The following is a 21,476-nucleotide window of genomic DNA, read 5'->3' as shown; positions in this document are numbered from 1 at the left end:
ATCGATTGAACATAGATTACAAGGAGCTGTTGAAACAGTCGAGAAATACCTAGAAGGCACCGGTCTAACATGCTCGGCCGAAAATTCTGAGCTGTTACTGTACATACAAACGCCAAAGGGGAGACCACCCAAGAACTACAACACACAAACCTACAAAGACATACAACTCATGACCCAAGATGGACAACCCATACCTAAAGTCGAGAGAATAAGAGTGTTGGGAATGATCATAGAAGCCAAGGGCACCAACGGAGAAACTATTCGCAAAATCGAAACCAGAGTTTCTCAGACGATGCGATTGATCAAGAGAATCACCAACAGGCACGAGGGAATGAAAGAAGCAAGCAGTATGAGAATCATCCAGGCGTTCGTCATAAGTCAGATCACGTATGCAGCGGCATAGCACAGATGGTGCGCCGCAGAAAAGAAGAAGCTAGACGGCCTGCTTAGGAAGATATACAAACAGGCGATTGGACTCATGCTAAGCACGAACACGGCGAAACTCCTAGAGCTGGGACTGCACAACACGCTAGAGGAGCTAATAGAAGCGCAACGTATAACGCAATACGAACCCCTCTCCAAGACGACGCCGGGCAGACACATCCTAGAAAAATTAGGGATCCGCTACCACATACAACACGGGGACAAACGGGACATACCCAACGAAATAAGGGCCAAACTCAAGGAACCCCCCCTTGCCCAAGAATATGCATCCTGTACACCACGAGGACAGGAGAAAAAGCAGGGCAAAGAAAATGGCGAAGAAGTACGGAAGGAACAAGGACGCAGTCAGACGCTGCAGGTTATACCAACACAAACGCAGCTTTGTCGCAGCAGTACTTAACCACAACAGACAATGCTGCACAAGTTTGACTATAAACACGACAGGCATCGAAACGGCGGAGGAAGCGGCTATAGATTTAGCCATAGCACAAACCAACGCATACTATATAATCAGCGATTCCCAGACGGCAGTACGCAACTTCGCGAGCGGCCGGATCAGCTGAGGCGCTAAACATACACAGAAAAGGCAAACCCTAACGCGGCGGCACACAACATAGCTCGAGGACTGACTTTCCAAGCGGCGACGAACGTACACCCTCGAAAGGGCCCTCAGAACTATGGTTCAACGACATCACCAACCATTACAGGATGCAAAGGTGCACTTATCCACCACCCCATCCACAGCTCACTAGATCGCAAGCTGTCCAGTGGCGACAACTACAAACCAAATCATACAATAGCCCGATACTAATGCACGCTATTTATCCAGACATATACACAACAGATAGATGCAAAGTGTGTGACACCAGAGCCACGCTAGAACACATGCTATGGGAATGTCAGGGGCTAATACAGGACAATGCGAGCGAAGCCTGCATCAACAGCCTCCGCGCACGATGGCAGGCCGCGCTGCTCAGCTCGAACCTGGAAGACCAACTCTGGGCAGTCCAGTGGGCCAAGGAAGCCGCCGAGAGGCAAGAACTCTTGGCCGTAACTTCGGCGGGTGCCCCAGCCTACTAACTCGCCGGACGCGAATCGTTCGGATTCTAAATAAACTTTTCTCACTCACTCACTCACTCACTCACTCACTCACTCACTCACTCACTCACTCACTCACTCACTCACTCACTCACTCACTCACTCACTCACTACGGCGTGCACCTCTCAATCAGAACGTGGTTTTGACGCGTAAAACGCAAGAATTTAGAGCAACGCACGACTTGTCCATTTCCTGTTAGCTTTAACTGTTAGCCTCTAGTTGATCCGAGGTCTGGGTCCCCGCCCACTCGGGTCACCCCGGCAACGAGTCGGCTCACCAACACGCTCGAGGATTCGTCGACCGAGCGGTGGGCCCCTCCGCGTCGGACGCACCGGTGCCGGAGCCCCTGGTCACCTACCACGACATTACCCAACACTATCGCCTCGAACGGTACGCCTACCCACCCCCACATGGCAGTCTTCCCAAGCGGTCCGAGATCGCCTGGCATCGCCTCCAGACCCGCACCTTTCCGAGCCCCCTAGTTTATTCGCACATCCACCCTGGTGTCATTGATCCACGCTGCTGCCTGTGCGGCGACGTTGCCTCCTTGAACCACATCCTCTGGGGTTGCACGGAAGACCCCCCGCCCACCGACCTCGTCTCGCCACGCCCCACCGACGAACAATGGGAGGCCCTTCTCTCCAGCACCGACCGAGACATCCAAACACGGGTCCTGGCACGAGCGGAAGACGCCATCGTGAAGCACAACCTGGAAGCCTACGTAGCTTAGCCTCCCTTATCCCTCACCCCTTCTAATAATAAAGTTGACACTCACTCAGTCACTAACTCACACTAGTTGGTCGGAATTTTTCGCGGCACGTCCTCATGGAAAAAAGTACCTTCAGCAAAAAACTAAAAGCTTCAGCGGTTGAAGCGAAAAGTGCATGCGTTCTTTGTTATCACGCGTACAATATACAGCACAGCATTCGTTTCACTAAAGTACAAGCACCCAGCACAAGCATGCAAACCACATCATTGATAAGGCGCTCCTGATAACAATGCGAAGCACGTAGCGCTCCTTGCATACGTTTTCCGGTGAAGATTAATCTTTTGCGACGTATGAAGTGACGTAACTAGCTTTTATATATAAAATAACCAGCCTATAGCAACTGACTTCACTGTCGTAGCACTGCTATGAGTAGGCGACGCATAGCTAGGACTCCCTAAAGCCCCTCCATACACGTTTCCGCCGACCGGAAGAAAGCGGCGGTGGCGCGTGGATGGAGGGGCTTTAGGACTCCCGAGAAGCAGCGTGAATCCGGGGAGCGGCAAAGGGAAAAGAAACGGCAATACGACCAGCGGCGGCGTGCTGTGAATATTACAGTTACTACCATTACTCTAAAGCCATAAAGCATTGCGTAACCCCCTCAGTAGCTGTAGTAGTGGTTTTCAACAGTTTCGCTGGGCATCCACTTCCGCAGGGCCGGGTTAGCGAGTCAATTCTCTCTATCACTCTTTTTTTTTTTTTTTTGCTAAGTTTTCCCCTTTCAACCATTAATACTGATAGCAACTTGCCTAGCATTTCTATGCTCCTGAAGTTCGGAGCGTAACGCCAACTCGGACGTGAACTCACCCGAGTCGAGCGCGAAGTAGAGGCCGGAGGCAAGGTCGCGCCGAGTCCCCCGGAATGCTTTCTTTCGGTCGAAGGCGACGCCGCCGTGGGCCTCCGCAACGTAGCCTTGAACGCGTTTAAGCAATAACGCCAAACACGCACCGCTGACACACTTTCGCTTTCTGCACCTTCCGCTACCACGCTGAGAACCGAGAATCAAGCCTGTAGCGACGAGCGATACGCGACCGAGAGGTTGCACACCGGCAGGACGTGATGTCAGACACGTTTGGTATGCCGCGAGCTTCCGGATCAACGCGCAGACGAAACGGGACAGAATTTTAAAAAATAAAAGGCAATAAGAACGCTGGAGCTCGGCCAGTTGCGGCTCAAGAGCTAGAGGGAACCTTAATCGAGAGTCAACTAGATAAAAAAGCACGAGGTGATATTTTCTTCGTTTGTCTTTTTAAGCGACCGGTAGCAGGAACTTTCGTAGATGACTGGCAAAAGTAAGCAATAGCTCGCTTATATGCCCGTTTACGTGCGGACAACATTACATTAAATCTTGCGGTTTCGCATTCCGAAACCACGACATGATTAGACAGTTTCAGTCGGGCGTCCGCAGCAGCCCGCGGAGGCGACAGTGCGCTGGCGCAGTAGGCAGGAGCACGCACGCGCGTTCTCTTGCGTGAGACCGCAGCTTTTCAAAAGCTGCGTTGCGTCCGCTGCGGGGTGTGAGGGACGCCCTCGCGTGTCCACGAGAGCGCATTTTTAGATGTGGCTCTTGCCTAGAGTGTACTAGATTCTACTCTTGCCGAAGATATGAGACTAACGGCTTGTGGTTTGACTTCTTGGCGGCTGATATTGGCTACACAGCTTCAGGAGGGGGAATATATGGCGGCGCTGATTAGCACACATACCGGCTCCGGCACGTGCAAGTCAGCAATACCCATCTCAACTTTTGCGTCCCGTCAACTACTGCCATTCCGTGCGCGCGCGCTTCGCTACGTAAGCACAACCTCGCGCGCTGCGTACGTGGGTGGTTGCGGACGCCCAGCTAAAACTCTATATTGTGAGGCACGCCGTAGTGGGGGCCTGCTACTCTGCGTAAGGAAAAGGGAAAGGGAGAGAGTGTGGCTGACGATGGCATAGTGTAGAGTGAACTAGGTACACGTGCGAGAAGAAAGGGAGTTAGCCGAGGGGCCCGATCTTTATTAATCATAACATAAGAAGCCAACAAATAAAGACACCAAGGACAACGCAGGGAAAATTACTTGCACTTGCTAACTGAAAAAAAAAAAATATAAATTAATGGAATTGAAAGTGGATGAAAAAAACTACTTGCCGCAGGTGGGGAACGATCCCACGTCTTCGCATTGCGCGTGCGATGCTCTTAGCAATTGAGCTACCACGGCGCCGTCTTCCTATCTGCTTTCTGGGGTATTTATGTGTTACTACTAGAACTAACCCTGGGAGTGTTAGCCAGCGCCACCGCTCACAAATCGTGGCTGCGGACGTGGAACATCCTTTCTGCCGCAGGCGTCACGAGAACGTGATCATTTTGGGTGAAGGCAACTGGTCAATAAACCCACACGTGCTACTTGAAGGCATCAATGTTGTCGGATTCGAGACCCTCGCTTTCTAATAAACGAGAAGATAGGGGCTTAACCGAGGGGCCCGATTTTTATTAATCATATCAACATGACATCACATATATAGGATGCGAAAGGAAGCGGCTGCAGCCACATGAAGGCGCCGACACCCCTTAAATATCGTGCATAAAGGAAAAAATAAACTGACCAGTCTGCCCCACGCGTTGCTGTGAATGCGCGCTTCAATGCCAAGGGTTCGTGTTCAGAAAATTGTTCTCATGTAACTACCGTCCCTGCCGACGTAATCAACTCGTTAAACGCCGTTCTCTGTCGCCAGTGGCGGATGCCCAGGCAGTGGCCAATGAGAAAAGTTTTTTGCGAAAGAGAAGTTTTGTGCATACGGGTGCACTTTTTCTTTTACTTTCTAAGGAGTCATTGCACTATATTTAAGACTTACCGAGCGGGCTCATTTCGTTGCACTTACGTAGTATGCACAAAAGCGACGTGTAGCCTAAGAGAATTTCCCGGTTTCTGTTGTTTTCCCCTGTAACACAAAGAAAAACGACACGTGGAGAAGGCTGTTGCTCGCAATACTGTATGACCAAAAAAGAATAATAATAATAAACCTAAAAGAAAACAGTTTAATCTAGCCTTCAGTACATTTTTTGCAGGGCATCTCCTTCCGTTAATGAAACAACACCAACGGTATTTTGAAACATTGCCAAAGGCTCAACTCAACCAAAACAGAGGTAACATCAGAGGAAATTTTCAAACTATAAATGCGAACTTGCCGAAACTGAAAACCCCATTTCGATTTGTCGACTCCCGAAGCTAAGGGTATCATAGAGTGAAAAACAAAAATTTAAATAAACTTAGCACTGTGGCTCTTGCATGACGCCCACTGAGTAGAGGTCAATGTCATACGGGCCAGCTATTGATTGTTTTTTTTTTTCCTAGTAGAGTAAAGGACGGGTTTTAGCCGGTGAGAGACCTGTGAAATCCCGCATATCAAATGTTAAGTCACGAGTCCGAATCCAAATGAGTCCTGCGTAAATTTAGCAGGATGAGTACGTTTCATAAGCATTCTTTCAACATAAGGTGTTCTTAGGGGCGAAGTATCCGGTTTCAACAGTTTTCACAGAGTTCCAGTGCATTCCTTAAACTCGGGGTCTGTTTGGAAGTTTGATTAAACAATACTTGCGAAGATGTTAGAGGCGTAGTGCCGCTTTCTGTGAATTAATCGGTTCCCGTAGAATTACTATGCATTGCCACCGACACTAGTGATAGGCAACGTTGTTTACAATAAAGGTACACCGACTAAGCAGCCCCAGGTCAATCACTGTGCTAAGCAGCTTCGCTGCAATGAGACGTAACGCGTGACATAGCAACGCCAGGTAGCACAGCAAAACGCGTAACACAGCAACGCAAAAACGAGTGCTTAGAGAAGCAATACTCAAGGTTTCTCTTCACTTGAACGGCACTTTGTACTGTCGTCACATTCTGCACCGGCCGGCTGCCGCGATCTTACAAGTGACCGTATAATATCACAATGAACCCCGAGGTTAAAGGCAGCCGTGACGTCATAAGGTACCGTGACGTTACAGGGACGTTTCGATACGTATACAGCTTAGCGCAGCAAAACAATGCATCATATAACCTAATCTTTAACCGCAGTGGGATAACGATAAATACTTGTGGACAATTCCCTCATTCTTTACGACGCTTCATTTAAACAATGCGCGTGTGACAGGATACTCTGATACGCGCGTATGTTTTTCTATTTTTTTATTTTTTAATCAAGAATTGTAGGGGAACGCACATATCAGGCAACTTTCCCGTCGCCCAGCTCTGACTCGGTCAGGAAGGTTCGGTTAAGTTAGGTTACAGAGCATTTCAGCGACAGCAGACGAGCTCCCAGTGGGTGACGTAACACCACGGTGCGCCAACTTCGAAGCCAAGATGATCCCCAAGTACGTTTACCAGCACGTCCACACATAGATTCACTGCAGGTCAGGTTAGGTTGGGTTAGGTTAGGTTAGGTTGCGTCGATATTTCAAGAAAACTAAATCTACTGCATTTGAGTTTGAAAGGAAAATCCGTTAAGCTTCCGTTAATCCGTTAATCCCGTTAAGCTGCATCATTGTTGGGTTTCGCCTTTTGAACTTCTTCAGTGCTTCGGTAGAGTTTCCGCTGGAACAGAACGTGGAGCACGAGTCAGGCTGTACACGTTCTCAAAAGCCGCCCCCACCAAACGAGCACGATAAGTTATCATGGGCAGATGTCATTATGCGCGCGCCGCGATGCATATCTGAGCTGGGAAAGCAGCAACACCCGCCGACCGACGGTCTGATTGAACGCTGCTGTTTGTTGTTCGAATGCCGTTAAAGACGAGACAGAAAAACCCTGCGTTAGTGCGGCACCATTGAGGCCCGATGCTGGCTTTCGGCCAATCGTGTCGAAATCTTTCGGGAATTTCCCCAGACCGCAGATGTTCGACGAGCGCACCCAGAAGCATAGTTTCCCCAACGGGTTCATCTATAAAAAACACGGCGATTATATAAAAGTCAATGCGCTCCACACCCAAATTTCTCTCTCTCTCTCTCTCTCTCTCTCTCTCTCTCTCTCTCTCTCTCTCTCTCTCTCTCTCTCTCTCTCTTCTTTTTTCTTTTTTTTTTTTTTTTTTTTTTTTTTACTGGAGATGGCAGGATTTGCCTCGCTGAACACGGTCCGCAACGTCCGATTTGAAATACGCAGGTTGTAGGTTCACGCTGCACGCTGAACCCTTTCTATGGAATTCACTATACACATAGACAAAGAAAGCAGGACACATTACTCCCTCGCTTTTCAGTCCAATGACTTTCAAATAAATGAGGCAGTTCTTCATTACAGAGATGAAGTTTTTTTTTTTAATTGATTGATTCATTTTGTATTTTTTTACACAGGTTGTAATGTTATATACTGTGCGCTGGAATCTCTCTACGGAGTTCACTATACAGACACACACACACACAAAGATAGAAAGCAGGAGCGCTGGAAATTCGTTCTGCCTTGTCCGTCCGTTGTTTTATGCTGACGACGGCCGTTCTGGTTATCGACGACACTCAACGACGGTTTTTGTCGTCGTTAGGTCACATTGTCATCGCCAGCTTCGGCATTACTACAGTGCGAAGAAAAAAAACTTCATCCACAACCGCTTCTACCGAGATTTGAAATCATGACAGAGAAAGAATCAGTGGCGTAGCTAGGTCGTCTGGCACCCAAGGCCCTTAGGCCTTCTGCCCCCCCCTTCCCATGTCCCCCCTTCCCCCTCCCCCCAGGGTGTATTCAGGAAGGCGAGGATATCGAAAATTTCCGCGGAAGGATGGGGGGGGGGGGTTGATGTTTCAACACCAACACAGCCGCCGTGGATACCACGCATGTCCCCCCCCCCCTTTTTTTGTATTTCGTTCCCAGAGATCGCGAATGTAGCAGGCATACACACCATGTATTATTTTCTGCACCAAATAACACAGGGTGCTGCACTGATAACTTGTGATAGACGCATTTGCACATCTGCTGCCAGACTGTAAAGCTTGCCAGCCAATACAGATGCGGCCTCCTGGAAAATAAGGCGCACAAGTAGCAAAAATACTTCAATAAAGCTTTAATTAACGATGTTAGAGTCAAATTGCATTCGCAAAATTGAACCCCGACAGTCATATGTTGCCCAACAACAACTTCACAAAAAATCGTCGTAGGTATAACGGCGTGCGGTATTTTGGCTGTGGGCAGCCCTGAACCCAAACGAAAATGAAATTAAATAGCGTGTCAGTGACGCTGATCTCCCCAACCTATTGGAAAACGCCAGCTGCTTCCCTACTGCGCGGGCGCCAGTGCTATGGCAATTACGAGTTCTCCTCATTCCGATCCACAAAGCCTGTCTTCATTTGCTGCTCCTGTCAAACGTGATTATCCGAGCTTCGGTAGAGCCACAAGGTTGGGAAAGGAACAGAGCACGCTTCGCGTCGATTCCTGGCGTCGTCATGCGAGAGAGAGAGAGAGAGAGAGAGAGAGAGAGAGAGAGAGAGAGAGAGAGAGAGAGAGAGAGAGAGTTGCGCTACTCTTGGCCCGCACTCGCAATGGAGAGGACAGAGAGATCGACGTCACTTGTGCGCTACTTCCTATTCTTTCGGTATACTGTCATACCGGGCCGCTCGCAGTGGCAAAGTACTGCAGGCTCTACCACCCGAGACGACTTTGCTTAGAGAAAAAGTTTTTTGTTGAGTTCATAGTGTGACTTTGGCTCTCAATAACCGAATTGCAATGTTACCTCTATAATTGCTAATTAAGCAGTTATTTATGACACCCTTATTAATTATCTGCCACATCTTTGACGATAAGGAGTTCCCAGTGGTCACAAAGACACACAACCTGATAGAATATCGGGGGAATACTCTGACAAGAGCCACCTTTATGTAAAATTCCGTGCAGCTAAAACAAGACACTGTATTTGTGACATGAAGTCAAACAACAACAACAAGAAAATGATGAAGAGACGGTCAGCTAGGACTAGGAGACCGCGTTTTAATTAAACACCGCGAAAGTGATACAAAAATACGACGAACGATACAAAACTGATAAGTGGAACACTGCATGCACACTGACGACGCACAAACCATGATGGGCGCACCGCACATGAAATGTTGTGCTAAGGCGAGTATATTTTAGTGACCACCCGGCGAATTAATCTTTTTTATCCCGCGCATTCGCGCAATTGCTACGTAGGATGTTGATAAAGCTGTAGCCGACCATTCAGCGCCGCTACGCATCTGATACATCGGGTACACGAGCTCGGGCTGCTGGTTACATGAGCATTATTTACTATTTACGCCCAGTCAAGCTGGCGAAAAGAGGGGAGTCTTCAGGCATACGACATATAATAGACATATAATAGACATATAATAGACAAATAAATAAATATGACTCTCCCCCCCCCCCCCCACTAAATGGCACCTGTGGCACACTCCACACACCCCTCCTTCCTCCCGTTACTACGCCACTGGAAACAATGTTTATTTGCGGAGTCGAGCGCGCTAACCAATGAGTAATCGCGCAACAACAACAACAGTGCTGGGGCAGTTAGTGCGAGGCTTTGTGCTCTGAGAGCAGTGGCGTCAGTGCGTGCCTTTCGGAGGCCAGAACGAGCAGTACTGCAGTGAACGAGGCATTGCATTGTGTGCATCGCTGGCACGTAAAGCTGCCGTTTGTTGATACCGTGTAAATTCTCAGTTGCGTCGGTTACTATGAAAGTTGCGCAAATATTTACGGCGACAATTATTTGTACAACATATATGCTGTCCCTGATCTCGTGAGCATATATAATTCTAACTCCGTTTACATTACTCTATTCGAGCGGTTATGTACGTATAGAGGGTCACTGTTTCAATGCGAAAAATAAAATCATCTAAAACATGCGCATGCAATTTCGGCCGTGAAGCTCAAAAAGAACTGCCAGATTCGCAGGCTCCTTGGCCCACTGCAAAGTAGAACAATCACAGAAGAAACCTGGCGTTGTGTTGCGGAACTGCTGGCGGAAGTGCGTAAATTGGAGGAAGTTTCAGACAAGAAAGAATTGTCAGTCACATGGCCTGTTACAATTAGGTCGCCATGTGTACTGATGCGAACAGTCACACCCACAGGTGAGACTATTCAAATGAACTGCCAGAAAGCTACGTTTCAGTTATGCCTACAAATGAGTGGGCAGCAAATGTTCTGCTATCGCATTCGTCAGGTATTCTCTATTTTATCTTTTAACTGGTTTCATATTATCTTTCTTTCCTTTCTTGCAGGATTTGTAGGAGAGGAAACCACATTTTCAATAACTTTCTCACATTTCATTTCTTCAAGTATTCACGGTAGCAACAAAATTAAAAAAATAAATTACGGAGTTTTACGTGCCAAACCCACTTTCTGATTATGAGGCAGGCCGTAGTGGAGGACTCCGGAAATTTCGATCACGTGGGGTTCTTTAACGTGCGCCTAAATCTAAGTAAACGGGTGTTTTCTCATTTCGCCCCCATCGAAATGCGGCCGCCGTGGCCGGGATTCGATCCCGCGACCTTGTGCTTAGCAGCCTAACACCATAGCCACTGAGCAACCACGGCGGGTAGCAACAAAATTATGGGTCTCAGCGAGAATGGTCCGCGGGGCCTTTCTTGTTTTGTTCTTGATTTATTCATTTATTATTTATTCTGCTGGCTCTTACGTTTTTGTTTTTCCCCTGTATTGTCCTTACCAATTCCCCCTTTTGTTGCCTCCTTTCGACGTCTGCCTTAAAGATGCTCTACCTGAAGTTAAAACAAAAAACACCGTTGAAGCTCTTTTTCACGACAAAATGTCTACAAAAGTCAAGATATGTAAGATAAACGCCGGATATGTGCGTGTTGACAAAAAAAAAAAAAAGAATGCCGGGGGCACAAGCCCTCGCATCCTGTTTTTCAACCTACTTCGGGCCACGAGGCTACTGATTTTGGATGCAACTTCTGCAGGACGTTTCCAGCGCCTTATCCATACGAAATAGAAAAGAAAATCAAGTCTAAAAAATAAGAAATCAAAGTCAATTGTACACTTCTCGAACAGGAGAAGGAACTACGCCTTAGTCCTAGAGCATTCGAACCGTTCAGAGGCTTGACGTCATTCCGGTCCAACCGATAGTGTCTTACGGGGGCGGCCGGCGTACCTTATAAACTCCGGGAAAGTCCCGACCTCCGTTGTTGTTCTTTTCCAGAACATAACCGGCTTTACGCATGATCTCTTAAACAGGCCCATTTTGTAACACGTCTTACAATATCCAGGACATAACGACACACGGGCAAGTCCACGTCCTCGTGTCCTGTTTTCGGTGGACCGTGACAATATAATTCACCATTTTATTGTCAAGGAGGTGCACTTTAGATATACCTGTTAGCCGACATTATATGTTCAGGTTTTATGTAGGATTGTTTTTTTTTTCTTACGCAGGACAGGGGTGCACATACTTGCACTAATTTATATAGGCCCGTTCGCTGGTACTCTGATTGGATGCAAATATAAACTTTGTATCATCATCACCATGAGCCTATTAGTTGGGTCCGCTGTAGGAAAAAGGCCTCTAGCTCCCAGCGATCTCCAATTAACCCCGCCTTGGACTAGCTGATTTGAACTTATTGCACTTTCAATTTTACTAATTTCATCCCCCCACCTAGTCCGCTTCCCTTCCCTTGACACCCATTCTGTAACGCGAATGGTCGGCCAGTTATCTGTCCTACTCATTATATGAGCTCCATTTTTTTCTCTTAATATCAGCTATGCCTGCTCTATCCCTATGCACTCCAACCTTTCTATATATATATATATATATATATATATATATATATATATATATATATATATATATATATATATATTACTGGAGATTATCGGCGCCGATAGTTTATGTTTATGGGCATTTATGTTACTTTACTACTAAAGCCAACCCTGGGAGTGTCAGCCAGCGCCACCACTCACAAGCCTCGGCGGTGGATGTGAGATATCCTATCTGTCGCAGGCGTCACGAGTACGTGATCCCTTTTGGGTGAAGGCACCTGGTTAATAAACCCATCGCACGAAGACGTGGGATCGTTCCCCACTTGTGGCAAGTTGTTTCTTCATCCACTTTCATTTCCATTTATTTATTATCTATTTAATTCAATTAGTAAGTACAAGTAGTTTCTCCTATGTTGCCTTCAGTGCCATTGTTTGTTGGCTTCTTATGATATGGTCAATAAAAAACCGGTCATCGGTTAACCCCCTTATCTACATATATATATATATATATATATATATATATATATATATATATATATATATATATATATATATATATATATATATATATATATATATATATACATACATATATCCACCAAAATACTAAGCGACCGAAGCAATAGCCACGTCAAACCGGAGGGTGGGCAAAGAAAACTTCGCTTTATAATGTGTGGCCCGATCACGAAGGTAGTGCAGCAAAAAAAAAAAAAAGAAAACAGGGGCAGTTCCAGTAGGTGTGCGCGACTACCTATGTGCTGCTCTTCAACGAATCTCTCTGACTCGAACTTGGGTCGCTCACTGCGTATTACAAGCAGCACCACGCCCTGCACCCCGCATCAATTCGCGACACGTCGTTGAACCAATTAACCGTTCGCTGCAGGCAGCACAGTGTTTGTTACACAATTCGTAATGACCGTTCTCTACCAAACAGTGAAGGCTTAGTATTACGCAAATCCTAACTGGAGTTGAACCCGCTTGATTTTCTTTTTCTTTATTTTGTTAGATAACGTTAGCTTGACATTTACTGTCCGTTCAGCTCAGACCAGCGCGTACTCACACGCCCCAGCTCCACAGGAACGGCAGTGCGCTTACAGTATGCGGCCGCACACAACGGTAGCGGAAGGCAGAACTGCCTCCACCACCGAGCTGACTGAGGGGAGCACTGACGCACGGCAAGTTCACTTCGCTTCCGTCGTTTTCGCGGCCTCATCCACACTCGGCCTCTGGGGGAGACCCTCTAACCCTTAGCGCGCGAGCGACGCATGCGGCGTCAATGGCGGGACAGCACGGCGACGACGACGACGCCACTAAATGAAAGACTTCGGTAAGTTGCAAAATCGCATTGCCGTCGTTCAGCGGTGCAGTTCGGGACGGACTGCCTCAGAGACATCACGGCGCCATTTCGTGCACGAACCTTGATCTCCGTAGTCTCACTGTCCGTTACGAAGGTATCAGTTTAGAAGGCACACGCCGTAAGCGAATTGCTTTGGCACTGTTGCAAGTGTGTTTCGGTTAGCGCGGCTAATAAAGCAATATTTCTGTCAGTTTGAATAGGTAGCCGGTGACACGGTGGAGAGCGTGCAAGATAGCAACTAGCTATAACCACTGAGTTGATGCTGGCACCGATAGCAGCGGTAGAACTGAAGATCATATTAAAATAGTACGAATTGTTACCGAGGAAACTAAGTTGGTTGGGCGAAATTTGCTTCCGTTTGTTCCAAGAGCGGAAAATGTATCACACTTGGCAATATATGTGGCTTAGTAGCTTGTAGCACTCTCATATATAACACGTCTTGCGCAATCGCATTCTACATTGCTGAACTTGTGTCTAGCGTTTGTATAACCCATACCAACGCAAGTCGAAAGTATTCAGTGCGTAAGCGCCTGCAGCACTTGCGTGCATCGGTTGAATAAAGTTTCCCTTTTTTTTTCTTTTCTTGTTTTCAAACAATTGCGCGCGTTTCGAAGCGCAACCTGTTAAACTGTCATACAGTGCCGTACGGCAATAATTCTTTCCGAACCTCGGCATGTGACGTAAGCATTTGGTTGTATAACAGTTATACAATGCGGCTGAGGCTGTTGAGATCTCCTCATGAAACGATGGGGTACAAATATAGAGCGTGCGCTTTCTTTTCATAAACATTACATCGGGACTGGAAAGAAAGTTTGACACTGCTTCGTTTTCTGGTTTTCTTTCTTTTTTTTCTGCCACTCGTGCAGATTAATTATTTTTTGTAGAAATTCGCCCAATGGTTGTGAAGAAACCGTAGAAAACTTTCTGTGCCACTGCCAAGCGGGATATTCTCGGGCGACCGCTTCCGAGGATACGATCATTCTCGCGAGATGTCACGTGACTCGATCGGCACGGCGGACGCGCCGAAGTATGCGGCCGACACCGGCACTTGTGAGACGACAGCGTGGCATGTCGTCGCTCGTCGTGCGTATACGTCGACACCTCCCGGTGCCAATTCACGCGAAATCTCACGAAAGCGATCGTATCCCCGAAAATGGGGATACCGCGGGCCAGTCACTCGAAGATGAAATGCTTGCCCTCCGCGCCGTTATAAGGCCAGCTAGACGGAACACCTTTCTTGTTGAACAAAATCTTGGGACTACGGTTTCGCGCGTCACAGCTGCAGATGTCCGCAAGAGTGCTACTGCCAATTCTCAAGGCAACCGGACTGATGATGACAGTAATCTAAAGAATGAAATGGCGCTCACACCGTACTAAAGCGACCGTCTGCGATAGCACTGATAATTTTCTTTACGTCGGCATCTCCAGTGGACATAAACACTTGACTTTCTGTTCTTCTCTCAATATTTTCCTCTCCTTTCCCTTCCCCAAGCGCAGAGTAGACAACAGGGGGGCTTGCACGAACATTTAATAACGAAAATAACAATGAATTTGAGAACGCGTTCTTGTGCGGACTAGGCATTGTCTATCGAACCTTTAAGAACGCGTTCTTAAACTAGTTATTATTTCGTTATTAAATGTTCTTGCAAGCCCCCCTGTTGTCTACTCTGCGCTTGGGGGAAGGGAAAGGAGAGGAAAATATTGAGAGAAGAACAGAAAATCAAGTGTTTATGCCCACTGCAGATGCCGACGTAAGGAAAATTATCAGCGTTGTCGCAAACGGTCGCTTAGTCCTTATGAAATGTTCGTGCAAGCCGCCCCTGGACTCACTCCTGGCTAACCCCGCTACCTTTCATTTGTTCGCTCCTTCTCATTGCACAAAGAGTAAGCTATTTCACAATGACACATTGCGTCAAATATTTATCAGCGCCGCCCGAAGCACAATACAATGACAGCGATATCACGCGCGATATCGCCTGCAGCAAACATACGCAGTGGCGTACGGCTGTGCATCAGTGCAGGGCTTAAGCTGCACTAGTCGGCCTTCGCTTGCAACCACTCCGAATCATATAGATGGAAGTAGTCACTACTTCGCAGAGTAGCTCTTCAATATGGGCACTCCTTGCTCAAAAAAGAAAAGGTCCTTGCGGGCCGTTCACATTCTTGAGCAATACCAAGATAACGAATTATTGTAGTGGTTCTTGTTCGGTGAGAACGACGCTGCATTGCTGCATTTCATTTTAGTTTTGAAGGTGCGATACGAGGTAACCTCACAGCGAAGCTGTTTATTTATTTATTTATTTATTTATTTATTTATTTATTTATTTATTTATTTATTTATTTATTTATTTATCATACCCTCAAGGTACGGTTGTACATTGCAGAGGGGAGGGGCAAAGTAAGTAAATACAGAGGCAATCACAAAATAAGGAGGGAAGGCAAACAACATGGCAAAAAACATCGTATACAAAACAAGAATGGTAAATAGAAACTTGTGAGCGTGGCAAAAATACATGGCGGAACAAAATAAAGAAAGGAAAGAACATACGATATAAAAATACAAGCAATAATGTAAAACAATGGCATAAAAGCAGTTATTATACAGAACAAGCAAACGCAACAATTATTTATAACATGAAGCTTTGAAGTGTGCTTTTAAAGTTATTGGTGTCAATAATGCTTGTAAGTAATGCGGGTAAGTTATTCCAATCTTTGCTCGTTTGGGGAAGAAATGAGTATGAAAAGCCGACGGTGTTGCAGTGCGGAATGTTTACCTTTTGGCGGTGGTCTATGCGAGATGAAATGTATGGTGGTGGTTGGACAAAGATAGAGCGTAAATATGTGTTATGGTAGTAGATTTTATGGAAAAGACATATGCGAGATAGTTTTCTACGGGTTGATAACAGCGGGAGGTGAAGGAGAGCTTTCATGTTAGTGACACTCGCAGTTCTTTGGTAGTTGGTGAGAATGAAACGGGCTGATCAATTCTGTATTGCCTCTAGAGAGTGTATGAGGGTGTCATGACCGGGGTCCCATACTGATGACGCGTACTCTAGTTGTGGGCGAATGTAAGTTGTGTACAATAAGAGTTTTAGTGATGATGGTGCTTGAGAAAATTTTCGACGAAAGTATCCCAGCGTGCGAGTGGCCTTAGATGTTAAGTGATCAATGTGAGTTTTCCAGGATAGATTGCTGGCAATGTGAACCCCCAAGTATCGATATGACGTTACACATTCTAGTGGGATGTTATTTAGCGTATAGGTGGGGCAGATGACGTTAGTACGAGAAATCCTCATAGTCTTACACTTTCTAATGTTTAATTCCATGCGCCATGTACGACACCACTCATTTATGTTATTGAGATCCTCCTGAATTAGTAGAATATCTGAAGAATTAGTTATTTTACGATACAAGACGCAGTCATCCGCAAAAAGACAAATGTTCGAGGAAACGTGAGTGGGCAAGTCATTAATATAAATTAGGAATAATAAAGGACCGAGCACAGACCCTTGCGGGACGCCGGAGTCAACTGGGGCTAAAGGTGAGTTAGCGTCATTAGTGGTTACATATTGAACACGTGATGTCAGAAACGCGCGAATCCAATTAATTACGGAGGGGTCGATGTTTAGAACGCCTAATTTATGAAGAAGCAATGCATGGTTCACTTTGTCAAATGCTTTAGAGAAGTCGAGAAATATACAATCTGTTAAAAAACCAGAATCTAAATTGGCATGTAGGGCATTAGTGAAGAGGATAAGCTGAGTATCACAAGAGAAGTTTTTACGGAATCCATGCTGCATAACTGTGAAGAAGTTGTTATTTTCAAGAAAATTAACCAGGTGTGTGTATATTATATGCTCCATAACTTTGCATGGTACAGATGTAAGTGAAATAGGTCTGTAGTTGTGTGGATCATGGGTTGGTCCGGTTTTGTGAATGGGGATTACTTTGCCAATTTTCCAATCATACGGTAAGGTGCCAGAGTTGTAAGATTGTGAGTAAATGCGTTCTAGTAGGATTGAACAGTATTCCGCTGTGTTTTGTAAGAATATAGTGTTAATTTCATCTACCCCACATGATGCTTTAGGTTTTAAGTTTTGTACTATGGCTTTGATACCAGTTGCGTCGAAAACGATGGGATCCATGAAATGGTAGTTAGTTGATTTTATCTCGGGCATCGGATCAGGGGTCTGAGGTGATGAGAATGACTGAGTGAAGGTATTGTTAAGCACGGTAGAATACAATAGGTCAGGTACTGGGTCCCCAGAAGTTGTTAGCAATGAGATTCCAGTTTTATGGTTGTTTCCTCGTATGGCTTCCCAGAAGCGTTTTGGATTAGTCTTCAATAAATTTGGAAGTGTACAATTAAGGAATGAAAATTTGGCTGACCTTAGGGCTTTAATATATGAAATTGCTGCGTGTTTATATGCTAGCCAATGTGTCTGTTTTGAGGAATGTTTCGCTGTACGGAATAAACGTTTTTTCCTGTTCGATAACCGATTAAGATATGTGCTGTACCATGGTGCTTTATTGTTAGCATAGACGGATCGAAGGGGTACGTGTTTGGTGATAAGCTCACTTATTTTATTTTTGAAGATAGACCAGTTAGTTTCTATGGAGCGTTGCAGATAAAGTGGTAGGAAAGTGTCTAGAAATATGCATAGTTCTCTGTTGATGGCTTGATAGTTAGCTTTTTTATAATCTCGGAACTTTTATAATCTCGGAACTTTTATAATCCCGGAAGGGGAAATACACAACGGTTTTCGTGCGGTGGCATGGTCGGTACTGGATGGCAGCCACCGAACGCGGCCTGCGTCGAAGCGTACGATCAGGACGTATGAACCCCACGCTGGCGTCTACAAATATATCATACATTTGTGTTGCGCATTTGTCCTGGACATGTAGCGCATGAAGAAAGATATTAGAGAATACGTTATCTTCGATAACGCGAGAGTCCGAGAACCAATCATCCTGAGGGTGGCAGGGTAAAATAAAAGTTTTGCAGAACTGCACAAAATTGAAAGATACGGATTACAGCGTAAGCGAAGATTTTTCTAAAGGAGTACAGGAAGGAAGGAAGAAACGAATAGTGGAGAAGGAAGGCAGGGAGGTTAACCAGTTTAGATTAACCGGTTTGCTACCCTACACATGGGAGCGGGATGGTGGGGGATGAAAGATGGGGAGAAGAGATAGAGAGCACATAACACGGCACACATCTTTGGTTACAGTCTGTCACTCTAGCGCGGTACGTGACATCACTGTCACAGCCGCTTGTCCAAGCCCGTCTCCTTCATAAACCGAAGTAGTCCCTTCGTCTCCTTCAGCTGCGATGTCTTCTGTAGGCGATATGTGAAAATGGTTGCAACTGACAATGGTCTATTGTCAAGGTGCACTAGAACGGACGCCATGGACTGTCTCTGAACATTATATTCAGGACAGTCGCACAGAATGTGTTCCAGCGTCTCCTCGCAAAGACAGGCATTGCAGATAGCGTTGTCGGCCATTCCAATGCGAAACGAGTAAGATTTTGTGAAGGCCACCCCTAGCCATAAGCGATAAAGCAGGGTGGCCTCACTTCGGCGGAGTCCAGTTGGCATACAGAGATGCATCAAGGAGGGCAGGTCGTGTTGACGATTGCTCCAGTTGGTCTGGCTGCTTGGTGTGCACCATAGAGAGAGCGTGATCTCCCGTGCAAGCACTCAAAGTCTGCTGGCTGCGTCGGACCGTGAAAGTGGTATGGCCTCTTCCTGTGTGTCTTCGAGAGCTGTCCGAGCGGCTTTATCGGCGTCTTCATTTCCTATGACGCCGCATTGACTTGACAGCCACTGAAACGTCACGTGATGTCCTTTCTCATGTGATGTATGGAGTAGGCATCTAATATCGAGCACCAGCTGTTCGAATGGTCCGCGACGCAGAGCTGATAGCACAGATTGTAGGGCTGCCTTTGAGTCACTGAAAATTGACCATTGTCGAGGTGGTTCCCGATTGACGAAACAAAGTGCAGCGCGAAGAGCAGCTAGTTCCATAGATGTAGATGTCGTTGGGTGGTCAGTCCTAAAGCTGACGGTAATAACTCTTGCTGGGATGACCACAGCACCGGACGAACACTGGATGTTTGCGGAACCATCAGTATAAATATGTGCACTGTCTGCGTACCTCTCGAGCAGAAGAAGCAGAGACAGTTGTTTCAGCACAGGCGACGACAGCTCAGACTTTTTCCCGATTCCTGGTACTCTGAGATGGACTGTGGGAGCTGAGAAGGCACCAAGGGGGTATCGATGGTTTAGATGCAGCGGTGAAGCCCGAGGTAAGTTTGTCGTTGTATCTGACGATAGTTTTAGACAATGATGCTTGGTGCCTGTCTGAAGGTAGTGTTGCAAGGTGGTGATAGGGGGCACGTGCAAAATGTCTGATATGCGTTCTCAGGGCTTCCACCGTGATGTGTGTTTGCATTGGATGGTCCCGAGCAATCGCAATAGTTGCCTCAGTTGACGTGCATCTGGGCAAACTAAGACAAACTCTGAGTGCTTGAGCTTGTGCTGCCTGCAGAACACGAATATTTGTCTTGCAGGTGTTGTTCAGTACAGGTAGACTATATCTTAAAAAACCGAGAAAGAGAGCTCTGTAGAGTCACAGCATTGCGTCTACTGACATTCCCCACGTCTTTCCTGTCAAGTATTTAAACAACTGGGAGGTTGCTGTCAGGTGCCGTTTCATGTAGGCCACGTGCGGGCTCCAACAGAGGTCTCGGTCGATAATTACGCCAAGAAATCTGTGGGTTCTGACATAGGAAATGGTCCGCCCATTGATTGAGATGACATAAGGCGTCATTGGATTGCGAGTAAATGCCACTAGGGCGCATTTTTCTGGTGATATGCTGAGACCTTGTTCACACAAGTAGCTTGCTGTCAAAGTAGCCGCTCTTTGAAGCCGTGCATGTATCTGAGGACGTGTGACTGCCGAAGTCCAGACACAGATGTGGTCTGTGTATATTAAAATTTTGGTAGTAGTTGGCAAGTATTCAGCAAGCCCAATAAGAGCGAGGTTGAATAGCGTCGGGCTGAGAGCACCACCTTGAGGAACGCCCCTGCTGGTATAGCGCCGCGTAATTGGGCCATCGTCAGTTAACACATAAAATGATTTTGCAGATAGGTAACTTGCAATCCACAAGAATACTCGATCACCTAGGCCAACCGTCACAAGAGCGTCGAGAATGGCCTCATGTAATACGTTATCGTATGCCCCTTTCACATCTAAGAATAAAGCTGCAGATAAACGTTTACGGGACCTTTCGTGCTGGACATACGAAACGAGATCAGAGTACAGGGAATAAGAAAAAAGCTATGGGCCTCGGAAAGTGAGGAGAAGAATACAGGAATGAAGGTAAAACTTTTTGATAAATTAAAGGTAAACAATACGCTGTACAGCTGGAATGAAGAACGTGAGAAAAGGTGCAAACTGCGAACTGATTCAGGAGCAAGTGATAATTGACGCATGCAGGGCCAACATGCTGGTTTCAAAATAATCAACGTAAATGCAAGAAACCTGATAAACAAAGCGCATGCGCTTGAAGCTCTAGTTATTGATCACACACCTGACATTGCTGTAATCGCTGAAACCTGGTTGCATAAAAATATACTCGATAGCGAAATCGCGCCACCCGGACATTCGCTGGTTAGGAGGGATCGAGATGGAAGAGGCGGAGGCGCGGCCGTTTTGGTGAAACGAAACATCATATTTTCCACTTTAGAAGTACCAGGAAATATTGAGGCTGTATGGATTACTACAAAATTGAATAATCGCACTGTATTCATCGGAGCGGTATACAGGCCTCCGAACTCCCCAGTAGAACACATTTTGCTGCTAAGAGAATTCATGGAAACGTACGTGAAAGAGCAAGATAGCATACTGTTACTAGGTGATTTTAATCTCCCGGCTATTGATTGGGATTTATATGTAGCCGGAGACACAGATGTTACATCTTCTGAGATGTTTTTAGATTTATTATATTCCTACAATTTAAGCCAGCTTGTTAACCAATATACTAGGGTGTGTGCAACAAGGTCATCTGTACTTGATCTTATATTAATCTCAAATGCTTTGACACCGCAT

The 21,476-nt window shown here is 46.3% G+C and overlaps 1 protein-coding gene across 1 annotated transcript in view; it reads right to left on the bottom strand.

Annotated features, from left to right (window-relative positions):
• Window positions 1-3,281, bottom strand: part of LOC142560104 (uncharacterized) — a 360,402-nt gene extending 357,121 nt beyond the window's left edge. Inside the window, exon 1 of the mRNA XM_075671926.1 lies at window positions 3,117-3,281. The gene's annotated coding sequence lies outside the window, so the exon portion shown is untranslated. The remainder of the gene's footprint in view (window positions 1-3,116) is intronic.
• Window positions 3,282-21,476: the final 18,195 nt, after the last annotated feature.

This window comes from Dermacentor variabilis, chromosome 10 (assembly GCF_050947875.1).
Source record: "Dermacentor variabilis isolate Ectoservices chromosome 10, ASM5094787v1, whole genome shotgun sequence".
NCBI lineage: Eukaryota > Metazoa > Arthropoda > Arachnida > Ixodida > Ixodidae > Dermacentor > Dermacentor variabilis.
Note: the sequence above shows the minus strand (reverse complement) of the source record. Positions and strands in the feature narration are given on the sequence as shown.